This window comes from Adiantum capillus-veneris, chromosome 8, assembly GCF_014529385.1.
Source record: "Adiantum capillus-veneris isolate H3 chromosome 8, ASM1452938v2, whole genome shotgun sequence".
Classification (NCBI taxonomy): domain Eukaryota; kingdom Viridiplantae; phylum Streptophyta; class Polypodiopsida; order Polypodiales; family Pteridaceae; genus Adiantum; species Adiantum capillus-veneris.
The window spans coordinates 113,587,640-113,600,386 of record NC_140938.1 but is presented as its reverse complement, the minus strand read 5'-3'; the positions used below and the strand labels follow the sequence as shown (position 1 = coordinate 113,600,386).

The 12,747-nt window shown below is 43.3% G+C and overlaps 1 pseudogene; it reads right to left on the bottom strand.

Moving 5' to 3' along the window:
* Positions 1–1,311: 1,311 nt before the first annotated feature.
* Positions 1,312–10,194, bottom strand: LOC147452794 (polyphenol oxidase I, chloroplastic-like; annotated as a pseudogene).
* Between the last annotated feature and the right edge of the window lie 2,553 nt (positions 10,195–12,747).

Sequence of the window (12,747 nt, the reverse complement as noted above, 5' to 3'; positions counted from 1 at the left end):
GCGATAGCCCAAGAAGCTTTTAGCATGCGCATAAACCACAGGTACCTAGCAATCAAAGATGCAATTCTAAACATTACCATCGGGCTTTATGAACAGGGCTATAAGGTTAATAAGGCCGATGCCCATGTGTGACAGGGACCTAAGGTTGGCATTGTTCTATGGGGTTGGGGAATCCTGCTGGTTTGTAGCAGATGGGTGAAGGGTGCACCACGGCAGCCCGCATTCTTTGCACATGTGCTTATTTTTCATTTGCCGGTAAGTTAGGTATTTTCTACCATTTTTGTTTGCAGGTGGTCACTTTGACATGGCAGGGGTCGGTGTGTGTCAGTGATCATGCCTTTGTCCACAAGTCAGAGAGTGGACATCAGAAGGAGAGGGCATTTTCAATTGGTACCTCTTGGTCTAGACAATGATGCAATGGTGAAGGTAAATGATTTATGCCCCAATTTTCTCATGGTGTACATGCTAGTCTCAAAAGATAAGGTCTCTTTGATTGGTGAAAGACTGTTGGCTTTTGCTTTTCCTAGACACATGCAACAATAAAATATATGGAAGTCTTTTGGACCTGGCATCATCTAAGTGCTATTAATATTGAGAATGATTTCCATAAGCGCATCTTTTTCGATTCACAGCAACCACCAAGGGTAGTCAGTCTTCGGGGTGCAATATTGTGTTTAGCGTGCGTGCTCAATTCCATGGGGGCATTGGATTGGATGATGCACTTCTGTCTTGATCCTGCCTGTAATGTTTTTGTCCCGAAAAATGGAAGTATCTCTGCAGTATTTGTTTTCTCAGAAACAATCAGTCTCAATCAGTGTGTGTTTTTTGGCGTCATGCTGATTGAAATAGGGTGTATTTCATACGGAGGCTCATTAAGTTGTGAGTATGCGTAGCTAAGACAACACTTCTTGATTTTCATATGTTCTTTTAAGAAATTAGGAGATGAGATAAACATGGTTTATCGTCTGCTAAATGCATGTTTTGCATTTAGCTATGGATGTGTTAGATAAAGCATCCCATGTCTTTGGGGATATAGTATTTGTTGTTCTGGAAGCTTCATTGTATATGCATGTGAAGTGTTTGAAGCTTTCTTAGTGAAAAGTCACTAAAGCAAGGTAAAAACCTTACAAAAGCAAGCAAAGGAAGAACAATACAAGTTGAAACACGGCATGCCGAAGCAGCCAAAGAGATTTTAGAAGCTCACAATGGAGAGAATGCAAAGGAAGCTAGTATCGAAACATATATTGTTGTCAACATAGGGGGCACAATTTGATGTTGATAATTACAAAAAGTGAGTTTGATTTATCTAATCTAGTGGTATTGAATACTCATCCCTCTTATGGTGATGCTACTAGCACTCATAGGGTCGTCAGTCTGTACTAGTATGGTGATGACTACCCATTCATCCTTTTGAAGACCAATCCTCTTGATGTTGTCCCCTATTTCAAGTATCACATTGGTAGTGAGGTGCTTGGACTAGGCTGGCATGGGCACCAAGTTGGTAGAGCCCAAGTACTCTGCACTATATATGGGGGTTGATGCATTAGCTTGTGGAAGATTTAAAAAGACTTGCAAGTGCACGAAAGTACAAGACCTCTTCTTCATAGTCCCCCTTTTCGCTTTGGGGACGTTGCACAAGTGCAGTGAAATTCGATCCAAGTTCATACTTTGGTGAATCAGGACTTTGTTTGTCAAAGGGAACCATTTCTTTTGCACCTTGCATCCTTGCATATTCGACTTGGCTCCCTTGTGAAACTGGCAAGAGTTCAAAGTTGAGCCATTGATTGTCTCCCTTGTGGGCCTTCTTGTATTCGATGCCAAGCTTTTCATAGTCAAGGGCATCCCTTACCTTCACCTTGACAAGATTGGCGTTCTTATCAAAGAACAAAAACTCTGCATCAAGGAAGTCTTTGTCTATGGGATTAGTGCGACGGCCACCTGGAATTGATTTCCACACCTCCCAAAGTCTATCCACATTGGTATGGTGGGCATAGAAGATGGGATCGCGTGCTGCAGTTGTAAAAACACCCATGTCTCCTCGTAGTGTTTGTTAGGAAATAAGACGTAGCTAAATAGATAATTGAGTAGATTACTTAATGGAGAGAGACAGATTTATATACACGAGATTATAGAGTAGAGAGAGAGAGAGTACACACGATATACGTGGTTCACCCAATGTGGGTTACGTCCACGGGAAAGCAGCCACTCAATGGCTTTAGTACTTCAAAACAAGAAGTAGTTTACAAAGGGATTATACCCTTAATGGAGCTCCCGCCTTGCTTTACTCTCACCACCTCACACTCACCTTGTTGCATCAACTTCACACTATGAAATGTGTGTAGAAATGGCCTCCTTTTATAGGACAAAAGGGCTGCCCTCTCTTATGAGAGACAGCCATGTGTAGCCGCCCTTGTGCAAATAAGTTCAAATCGGACCCTCCAATCCGCCCATGTGTGGCCGCCCTTGAGAAAACAAGTCCGCTTTTGAATTCGGCCACCGGCCATTGACTCCCGACCACCGGCCAACCGACCGGTTGTTTTCCGACCACTTTCCGGCTGTCGGCTGGCCATAATATTCCGGCAAAAAAAAAGTCTCGGGGGCCTCCGTCCCCGAGGCCTTTAAAGTTGCCCCTGATTCTTGTCCGTGAAAATTTTGGTTTCCGATGAGTGATTTTCCTTTACGCACGATGGCTTCTCCTGTAACATTTAATGGCCTAAAATCTTATTTGTAGCGGAAATTAGCATGAACATAGTGGGCATTTCATTAGAATAGATTCCTAATGAGAATTACAAGAGTGCTTGGGTGGAGAGAGCAACAAAAAGCATAACACCTAGTTAGATAGCATCGACAATACTTTCAAAAGAGAGAGCAATTAAGCTATTGACAACAGTTGAGGACCGGATTTGCATGGAGCCGGTCCCCCCTCCAAAAGGCCTTGTATTATGGTTTCTCCCATCAAGAGAGACATTGTACAATACAATTCTTTGTGTTCCTTCAAGACTAGCTAGTGCAATGAAGATGGAAGCTTCATACACCAAGCAAAACACTTAATCAAACACAACTTGAATTATCCCCGTTCTCAGACCCAAGACCTCACACACCTTCGAAGATGGTGAGAGCTAGCAGGGTATGAGAGTAGATTGAGAGGAAAAAGAAGTATCTTACGAGAAAGAAGTACATCTCCTCACATAATCACTCATATTAGCATAGCTTAGCTTAGTAATTAGCTTGGTAGAGAAGATGAGCATGCATTGAAGCTTGGCTCTTGGTTGGATTTGCATCCACATGCCAAGAGAGTGTTGATGTAGGCTTCTATCTCACAAGCTTGGAGTAGGTGATGAGCTCTCCATTAAAGCTTGGGAGGAGATAGAGTATTTTCCCTTCACACATGGTCAAGTGTGAGAGTGTGTGTGACAATGCCAAGCAAAAATCAGCCCCCCCCCTCTCTTGGGCGAGCCCTAGCTGCTAAGTAAGTCTGGCTTTTGCCTCATTGGACCTCCCCAGGTCAAGCCAATAGGGATTAAGCAGCATAAGTGATAGCCTTCTGACATGTGTCCCTCATTCCCCTTTTGTGAGAGCTTTAGGTAATTAAATAATTAAACTAAACTCTCATTGGACCCCTTTGCCTCCTGGCCAATAGGAATCAGGCAAGCCATGGGGCTCCTGAATGCTCATTGGACCCCTTGGGAGACTGCCCAATAGTCTTCTAGGACACTTAATTCTTATTGGTTTCTTTTATTAAATGTTTTTAAATTAATTAAACTAGATTTACTCTAGCTTAATTCTCATTGGTCCACTTCAAGGGTCTTCCAATAGGAATTGGGCACACCTTGTGGGCATCTGGCCTAGGGAGCTGACATGTGTCCCTCATTCCCTTTGTGTAAAGGGAGCCTGTGTGTGTGTGTGTGTGGCTTTCTCTCTCATCCCCTAGCTTTGGGGCTCGCCCCGTCCCATGTAGGGATGTGAAAAGACTTTTAGGGCACACACTAAGCATCCAATTTTCCCTAGGGTTGACCTTTGGACACAACCTTTGAATTTTGGAACCTTAGCATTTTGGAAGTCTTAATGGGCTGAACCTTAGGGTCTTTTTGGCCCATTGTTTCACATGGCTCTTTTGCAGATGGCCCCCCCTTTGGATCCCTATTTTCCCTCCTTTGGATCCCTACTGTGGCCGGTCTGCTAGCTTAACCAATATTCTAGCTTTTTCTCCCTTGGCACTTCCCCACATTAAATGATCAGTTTAATATGAGAAAATCATTTAGGAGAATTAGATATTGATTATTATGACATCTCCTCATAATGGGGGCCTTACAAATGTGCGCTTTTATCACAGGAAATTACAAGGGTAAATCAGGCTCCATACTTAACAATCTCCCACTTGGAGACTGATCTCCAAACCAAACCTGTGACTGCTTTCCATTCTAGCTTCTTATCCTTGAATGCCAATTGAAGATGAGCAAAAGCTCAACTTCTCCTTGTTGACCACCTTTGTAAACATGTTTGCAGGATTTTCACTTGTATGCACCTTTCCTAGCTTTAGTTGTCCCTCTTCCAAAAGAGTGCGTATGAAGTGATATCTCACCTCAATGTACTTTGTCCTTGAATGAAAGGCTGAGTTCTTCGCAAGATGGATAGCGCTTTGGCTATCACTGTACAAGACACAATTGTCTTGTTTGAATCCAAGCTCTTCTAAGAATCTGTGAAGCCACATAATTTCTTTGCTCGCCTCCGTCATTGCAACATACTCTGCTTCCGTGGTAGAAAGTGAAACCACTTTCTGCAGCTTTGAAGCCCAGCTTACTGCTGTGCCTCCAACCGTGAACACATAGCCATTAGTGCTCCTTCGAGTATCTTTGTCACCTGCCATATTTGCATCAGCATACCCTTCTAGGAAAATATCCGTTCCTCCAAAATACAAAGCATTTGTTGTTGTCTCTTTTAGATACCTAAGTATCCACTTCACAGCTTGCCAATGCTCTTTACCTGGGTTGTCCATGAACCTACTCACAACTCCCACTGCATGTGCAATGTCTGGCCTTGTCCATACCATAGCATACATTAGAGAACCTACCACTGCAGCATATGGAACTTTAGACATATAGGCTATCTCCTCTTGTGTCTTTGGACACATATCCTTCGTTAGTTTAAAATGACCGGCCAAAGGTGTAGAAACTGGTTTTGCATTTTGCATTGCAAACCTTTCTAGTACCTTCTTGATGTAATCTTCTTGAGATAGCTTTATTGTCTTCTTCATCCTGTCCCTTGATATTTTCATACCAAGTATCCTCTTTGCAGCACCTAAATCTTTCATTGAAAAAGATTTGGACAGCTCCTCTTTTAGGTCTTTGATGTCGTGCATGTTAGCACTTTCAATCAACATGTCATCAACATACAACATTAGGATGATGAATTTCCCATCTCCCAAATTCTTCGTGTAGACGCAGTGATCCGAGTTGCATCTTGTGAATCCATGATCCAACATCCATCGATCAAACTTCAAGTACCATTGTCTTTATGCTTGCTTTAAACCATACAAGCTCTTCTTTAATCTGCAAACCATTTTCTCCTTACCTTTTACTTCATACCCCTTTGGTTGAAGCATGTAGATTTCCTCCTCTAAGTCACCGTGAGGGAATGCCGTATTTACATCCATTTGCTCGAGATTTAGATCATGAGCAGCCACAAGGCTTAAGAAAAGCCTAATTGAGTTCATTTTTACAATAGGAGAAAATATTTCATTGAAGTCAATACCTTTCTTTTGAGAAAAGCCTTTTACCACAAGCCTAAACTTGTACCTTTTCTTCCCACCTTCTTCTTCCTTTAGCTTGTACACCCATTTGTTTTGAAGTGTCCCCTTACCTTTAGGAAACTCAACCAACTTCCATGTTTGGTTGCGATGTAGTGAGTCCATCTCCACTTGCATGCTCTTCGTCCATTCTTCTTTGGATTCATGTTGCATAGCTTCTTCATATGATTCCGGCTCTCCAAAATCTGAGATCAAGAGATGGTTGAAGGAAGGAACAAACCTTTCTGGAGGTCTACTTGCTCTTGTAGATCTTCGGGGAATAGGTTGAGGCTCCTCATTTGGTTGACGTTGTTGCACATTGTCACCGTTTGCAGTCCTTGAGTCTTCACCGTCCTCAAGCTCCATGTACTCATCACGTGTTTCTTTTGTTTGTTTTCTTTCCAAGTAATCTTTGTACATATTTTGTTCATTAAAAATTACATCCCTACTCCTTAAGATTTTACCATCTTCAGGATTCCATAGGCAATACCCAAAGTCTCCTTCTCCATAGCCAATGAAGAAACACTTTTTGGACTTTGCATCTAACTTTGATCTTAGGATTCTATCCATGTGCATGAAAGACTCACACCCAAACACTTTGAGAAATGCATAATTCACCGGTTTACCTGTCCATGCCTCTTCTGGAACTCCCCCATCCAATGCCGTTGAGGGTGACCGATTGATTAAGTACACAGACGTACTTACAGCTTCTGCCCAGAGCTCAAGCGGTAGGCCTTCATGTAGCCACATGCTTCGTGCTCGTTCCATGATTGTCCTGTTCATCCTTTCTGAAATCCCATTTTATTGAGGTGTCCTTGGGGTTGTCCTTTGCCTCCGAATGCCATTGCTAGCACAAAAGCTTTCAAAAGCATGGCTGAAATATTCACCTCCATTGTCAGATCTGAGGCATTTAACCTTGGTACCTCTTTCATTCTCCACAAAGGCTTTCCACCTTTGAAATATGGAAAATACATCGGATTTATTCTTCATGACATAAACCCATGTTTTTCTAGTCGCATCGTCTATGAATGTTACATAGTACAATGAGCCACCAAGTGATGGTGTACTTGCAGGACCCCAAACATAAGAATGAACCAACTCAAGTTTTTTATTTTTTCTTTCATTTCCTGATTTTTGAAATTTTACCCTCTTTTGTTTACCATAAACACAATCTTCACAGAACTCTAAGTCCACTTCTTTCAAACCTGGTAGAAGCTTCTTTGTTTGAAGGATTTGCATTCCTTTGGCACTCATATGCCCAAGTCGGTAGTGCCACACCGCACTCTCAACTTTTGTAGTTGCTGCACAAGCTGAAGGTTGCATGCTAACAGTACACAAGTAAAGTGTACCGACTTTTTCACCCTTGGCAACAACCAAAGATCCCTTTGAGATCTTCCACCGTTTGTTTCCGAATGCAATGTTGTGACCTTCATCGTCCAATTATCCTGTAGAGATCAAATATTTGCGAAGAGAAGGAACATGCCTAACATATTTAAACTTCCATTCATTTCCGTTAGCAGTTTTGACAGAAACTGTACCTTTGCCGACAATCTCACAAGCTTCATCATCTCCCAAGTATACATACCCAAAATTACCTTTGGTGTAGTCTTGGAAATGTTGCTTGTGTGGTGTCGCATGGAATGAAGCCCCAGAATCTACTATCCAGGAATTAGACACATTGTCTAATGAGAGAATTAAAGCATCTTGCTCTACTTTACCTGCCACATTGGCCTCCGATGTTAGCTTGTTGTCTTGAGACTCTGTCTCCTTCTTCTTCTTGGACCAGCAATCCTTCTTGACGTGGCCCTTCTTGCCGCAGTTCCAACATTCAAGAACTGACTTTGTGCGTGACTTGCTTCGCCTTGAGTGATCACGACCCTTTTGGTTTTTGAACCTCTCCTTAGGCCTTCCTCTTGTTTCCGCTGATAGTGCAACACTTGATGATTCTCTTGTGCTTCTCCTTCGCATTTCCTCGCTTAGGAGAAGACCCACAACATCATCAAACTTAAGAGTACTTGTGCCAGAGATAGAATTACTTACATCCATCACAAGGCTGTCCCAACTATCCGGTAGAGATGATAGTATAAGGAGAGCTCGCACTTCGTCATCGAAATTGATTTTCACTGATCGAAGTTGACTTATGTTTGTGTTAAAGTCATTTAGGTGTTCTGCAACTGAACCATTCTCTGCCATCTTTAGATTGAACAAGCGCTTCATAAGAAATACCTTATTGGATGCCGATGGTTTCTCGTAGAAGTCGTCAAGTGACTTCATCAAGTCCTCCGTGGTCTTCATCTCCGAAACATTGAAGGCCACCGTTGACGCCAAGCTTAACCGGATTTTTCCCAGTGCCTTTCGATCAAGGACAATCCATGCTTCATTTGCCATTGTTGCGGGCTTCTTCGCAAAACCGCCTAGTGGCAAATAGAGGTCCTTCTGGTAGAGATAGTCTTCAATTTGCATCTTCCAATGTTGGTAGTTTTTGCCGTTGAACTTCTCAATCTTGAGCTCCCCTTCCTCGCCATAACTCCCACTCAATTCAAGGAATCCTTTCCTTGAGATAATTTAGCTACGAGCAAACCTTGCTCTGATACCAGTTGTTAGGAAATAAGACGTAGCTAAATAGATAATTGAGTAGATTACTTAATGGAGAGAAACAGATTTATATACACGAGATTATAGAGTAGAGAGAGAGAGTACACACGATATACGTGGTTCACCCAATGTGGGCTACGTCCATGGGAAAGCAGCCACTCAATGGCTTTAGTACTTCAAAACAAGAAGTAGTTTACAAAGGGATTATACCCTTAATGGAGCTCCCGCCTTGCTTCACTCTCACCACCTCACACTCACCTTGTTGCATCAACTTCACACTATGAAATGTGTGTAGAAATGGCCTCCTTTTATAGGCCAAAAGGGCTGCCCTCTCTTATGAGAGACAGCCATGTGTAGCCGCCCTTGTGCAAATAAGTCCAAATCGGACCCTCCAATCCGCCCATGTGTGGCCGCCCTTGAGAAGACAAGTCCGCTTTTGAATTCGGTCACCGGTCACCGGCCATTGACTTCCGACCATTGGCCATCGGCCATTGACTACCGGCCATCGACCAACTGACCGGTTGTTTTCCGACCACTTTCCGGCTGTCGGCCGGCCATAATATTCCGGCGAAAAAAAAAGTCTCGGGGGCCTCCGTCCCCGAGGCCTTTAAAGTTGCCCCTGATTCTTGTCTGTGAAAGTTTTGGTTTCCGGTGAGTGATTTTCCTTCACGCACGATGGCTTCTCCTCATAATGGGGGCCTTACAAATGTGCGCTTTTACCACAGGAAATTACAAGGGTAAATCATGCTCCATACTTAACAGTGTTGCTCTGGGATCTCCTGTCCAATAATGTATGCCGCCATGTGCATTAAGTTCTAGGGTGCCTCCCAAGGGTGCACTAGCAGCTGACACATTTGAGAAATCCGTTCCGGCACTGCACAACAATATCAAATTTTGTAAGGAGCATGCCGCTAAGTTGCAAAATAAGTAACTAATAAAGCATTCATAAAATGGGAGTAACATCGTGCTGAGACAAATTATGCTAATGGCCATAGAGGTATCTACCTGTAGGCACCACCCATAAACATGTCAGCAGTAGAGGCGGTAACCATGGTTTGGTACATGACATTCAGATTTTCCTGAATGACTTCAGATGGGGAGAGAGTAGCGGCGGAACCGATGCGTAGCCAGACAAGGGGTGCTGCTGAAGCGTTCAGGCCAAGATTGGGGTCATAAAGAGCGGCGTTGGCTTCACGATTTGGGTCATACAGAGCGGAACCATTCACTGCAAATAAGGGAGGCAAAGAGTTGCCTCCATCTACTTGGTTGTCCCAATTCCAATAGAGAAGGGCAAAGCTAGGATCACCAAGAAGGCTACCAAGAATGCGTTCATGAAAGTACATATACCATCTATGCCACGAAAGGAAGAGCAAAGAGAAGTGCACTTGCAATGTGATGTTAGTGTCCCTTTGTTTGTAAGCTCCATTGCAAAAGGCACAATGGATGTTGGCTTGCATAGTGAAGCTCCGCGGGTCATCGGATGGGAGAGCACGCATGAACTGGTATGCATGGTTGTATTTTGATATGTACTCTGCAGATGCCTTGTGTGCAGCACGCCGGATCTTTTTCTGGAGGATCGGATAGATTGTGAAGGAGAATTCCTTGATGTTGTCTTGATTTGTAGCAAGAAGGCAGTAGTCAAGCATTTTCTCCTCGCCAGGGAAGCTGGGCGAGGTGTCGATGGTGGGCTGGCAAAGAGATAGGTCCGGCACGACGATGGGGGCAGCATCAATCCAGATGCAGCCATAGAGTGAGAGGGGGATTGATGCGAGAAGCAAGAGTAGCAGGTTAGGATAATGGAATGGCGGTGCCATGAAAGAGAGAGAGACGAGAGGGGGGGAGGGGGGGAGACGAGAGGGGGGGAGGGCTTGCGCAGTAGCTAGTAGCGCAAGCCCTCAACGATAGTGCTGTCCCTTCAACGATGGTGCTGTCCCCAGAATCTTGATACATAGATACAGCTCTCTAAATATCCTATGGTGGCGGACGTGGATGCCCTTTTAAGTAGGTATACATGGTAGAAATATGGCACAGGTCTTTACATAAGAGCCAGTTCACATGAGGGTTTGATTTTCAAAATGTTGGCAATTTTTTGGTTTCACATGGAGTGTTTCCACTAAATAGTTGGCAACATGTTGCCGACAAGTTCCCAAAAGGCTCCATGCCCAAGGGGTGGAGCAAGATGGAAACCACAAGTGAAGACAAAGAGAAAAAAGTGTTTTTCATTGAATGGAGGAAAAGACAAACTTTTTTTCCACTTCTCTCTCTATTCTCTCACTTACTTTTCCCATTCATTTTCCTTAAAAAAGAAATCTCTCCCACTCTCTCACATTTTTAGATACCTTCCATAAGAACTCACAAAATCAAGTTGTTGGTTGGCAACTTGCTGCCAACCAGCCTCTCATATGAACTAGCTCTAAGTTACTTCCAGGCTCTTGCCACTTGCCGTTTCAAAAATGCTATAGCCTACCCATTTGCATTAACTCTAACCTCATCGTTTGTAGTGGCTAATGGCATGGAGGAAACTTTTTAAAAAATTTGAAGGGACAGAGGATGAGGTTAGATTTAAGGTATGGCTTTAAAAAAATACCACTGACGTGGTTTTTTTTTACGTGAGCTGTTGCAAGCGTTGGAAGATGTCGACGCTCGACAGGCGACAGAGAATGAGGACAGCATCGTCGCCAACTCACCCAGGTCACGTACGCGTGCAGAGAGAGAGAGAGAGAGAGAGAGAGAGAGAGAGAGAGAGAGAGAGAGAGAGAGAGAGAGAGAGAGAGAGAGAGAGAGAGAGAGAGAGAGAGAGAGACCTGCAAGGCTACTTGGGGCAGTGAGGCTACAAGCCAAAGGAGAGAGAGAGAGAGAGAGAGGGTCATCTACAGAGAGAGAAAGATAAGAAGGGGGGGGCGAGGGATTTTTTTGGGGGCGGTTACCATTATCTCGACTTTCTATTTTTAAGAAAATAGAAAGTTTCTCTGGCTTTATGTTTTCAAATTGAAGGGGCATTCTCAATTGAGCATTCTCCCAGATTCTGCACATAGAAGCCTCTCCACGATGTGGGTGCCCTATTTGCATTGTCATCCCAAAACGCCAAATACTCAGAGATTTGTGTCTTGTCAAATTTCGTTGATTTTTGTCAAGGTTAGCTCAAAATAAAATATTGTGGTGTGTGGTCGCATAAGTAAGACGGCTTTCACATAGGTCAGATAAGAGCGCCCCTAGAGGTGGTATTATTTGGAGGCTACGTTCTCATATAACAGACTACGCAGAGCTGACAGGTCGATGCACCTTCATTACGCCTCTTATCTAGAGGGTGGTCTAAGGACCCTCCAGATGTAAGATGCACCTCTTGCACTGGCAGTTGCTAGTTTCCAATTTCAATGGCGGCAAACAAAGGATATTATTGTTTGCAAAAAGGTGGGAGAGAAAGCTCAAGAAGGGTTGACGGGCTTCTATCAATCGTATGTGACTGTACATAGCAGAAACCTTCTTGCCTGCTTCAGTTGAGTGTTTGCATGAGAAACACCTCTTGCTTAGAGGGTGTATGTGGTTCCCCTCTAAGATTCTGACCACACTAGCACACCACAATATGAATGTTTTATTTTAAGCCTTGAAAAATAGTAATCTCTCTCTCTCTCTCTCTCTCTCTCTCTCTCTCTCTCTCTCTCTCTCAATTTCAACAAGTCTTGAGTCTTGGGCCTATGGGAGAGCCCTCTTAAGCCTTGAAAAATAGTAATCTCTCTCTCTCTATCTCTCTCTCGCTCTCTGAACAAGTCTTGTCAAGACTTGTTGAATAAATCTTTAGGTCTCTTGGGATTAATCCTACAAACTCTCTCCCTCTCTCTCTCTCTCTCTCTCTCTCTCACACACACACACACACACACACACACACAAGGATGTGTTGATTGTGCCATAACCCATCTTTTCATCGATTGTCTTCACCAGATTGCAACATACTCAGAGATTTATCTCTTGTCAAATTTTGTTGATTTTTGTCAAGGTTAGCCTAAAATTAAGGGAAAATTACCAAAATACCCCTCTAATTTGTGGAAATTCCCATATATTTTTTTTACCATAAAAGGGGGCGCTTGTGAATTAAATTAGAAGGGCAAAATTACATGATACGCAAAATTACAAGATAGGTTCGGAGCTAGGCTTGGAGACAAAACAATGCACTGTCCATATACATCCTTGGTTGCCATGATATCTTGAAATACATCACTATTTACAAGGATACGTACATAAATATTCAGTTTCTGGGGAGCTCATTCAGAACTTTTTGTATGTGTTGTAGCAGCCTGATGCCATTGTTGTACTGCCTTTGGAGCTTTTCTCCTTCATTCCTGCATTCGTCGATCGGCGAGTATATGATC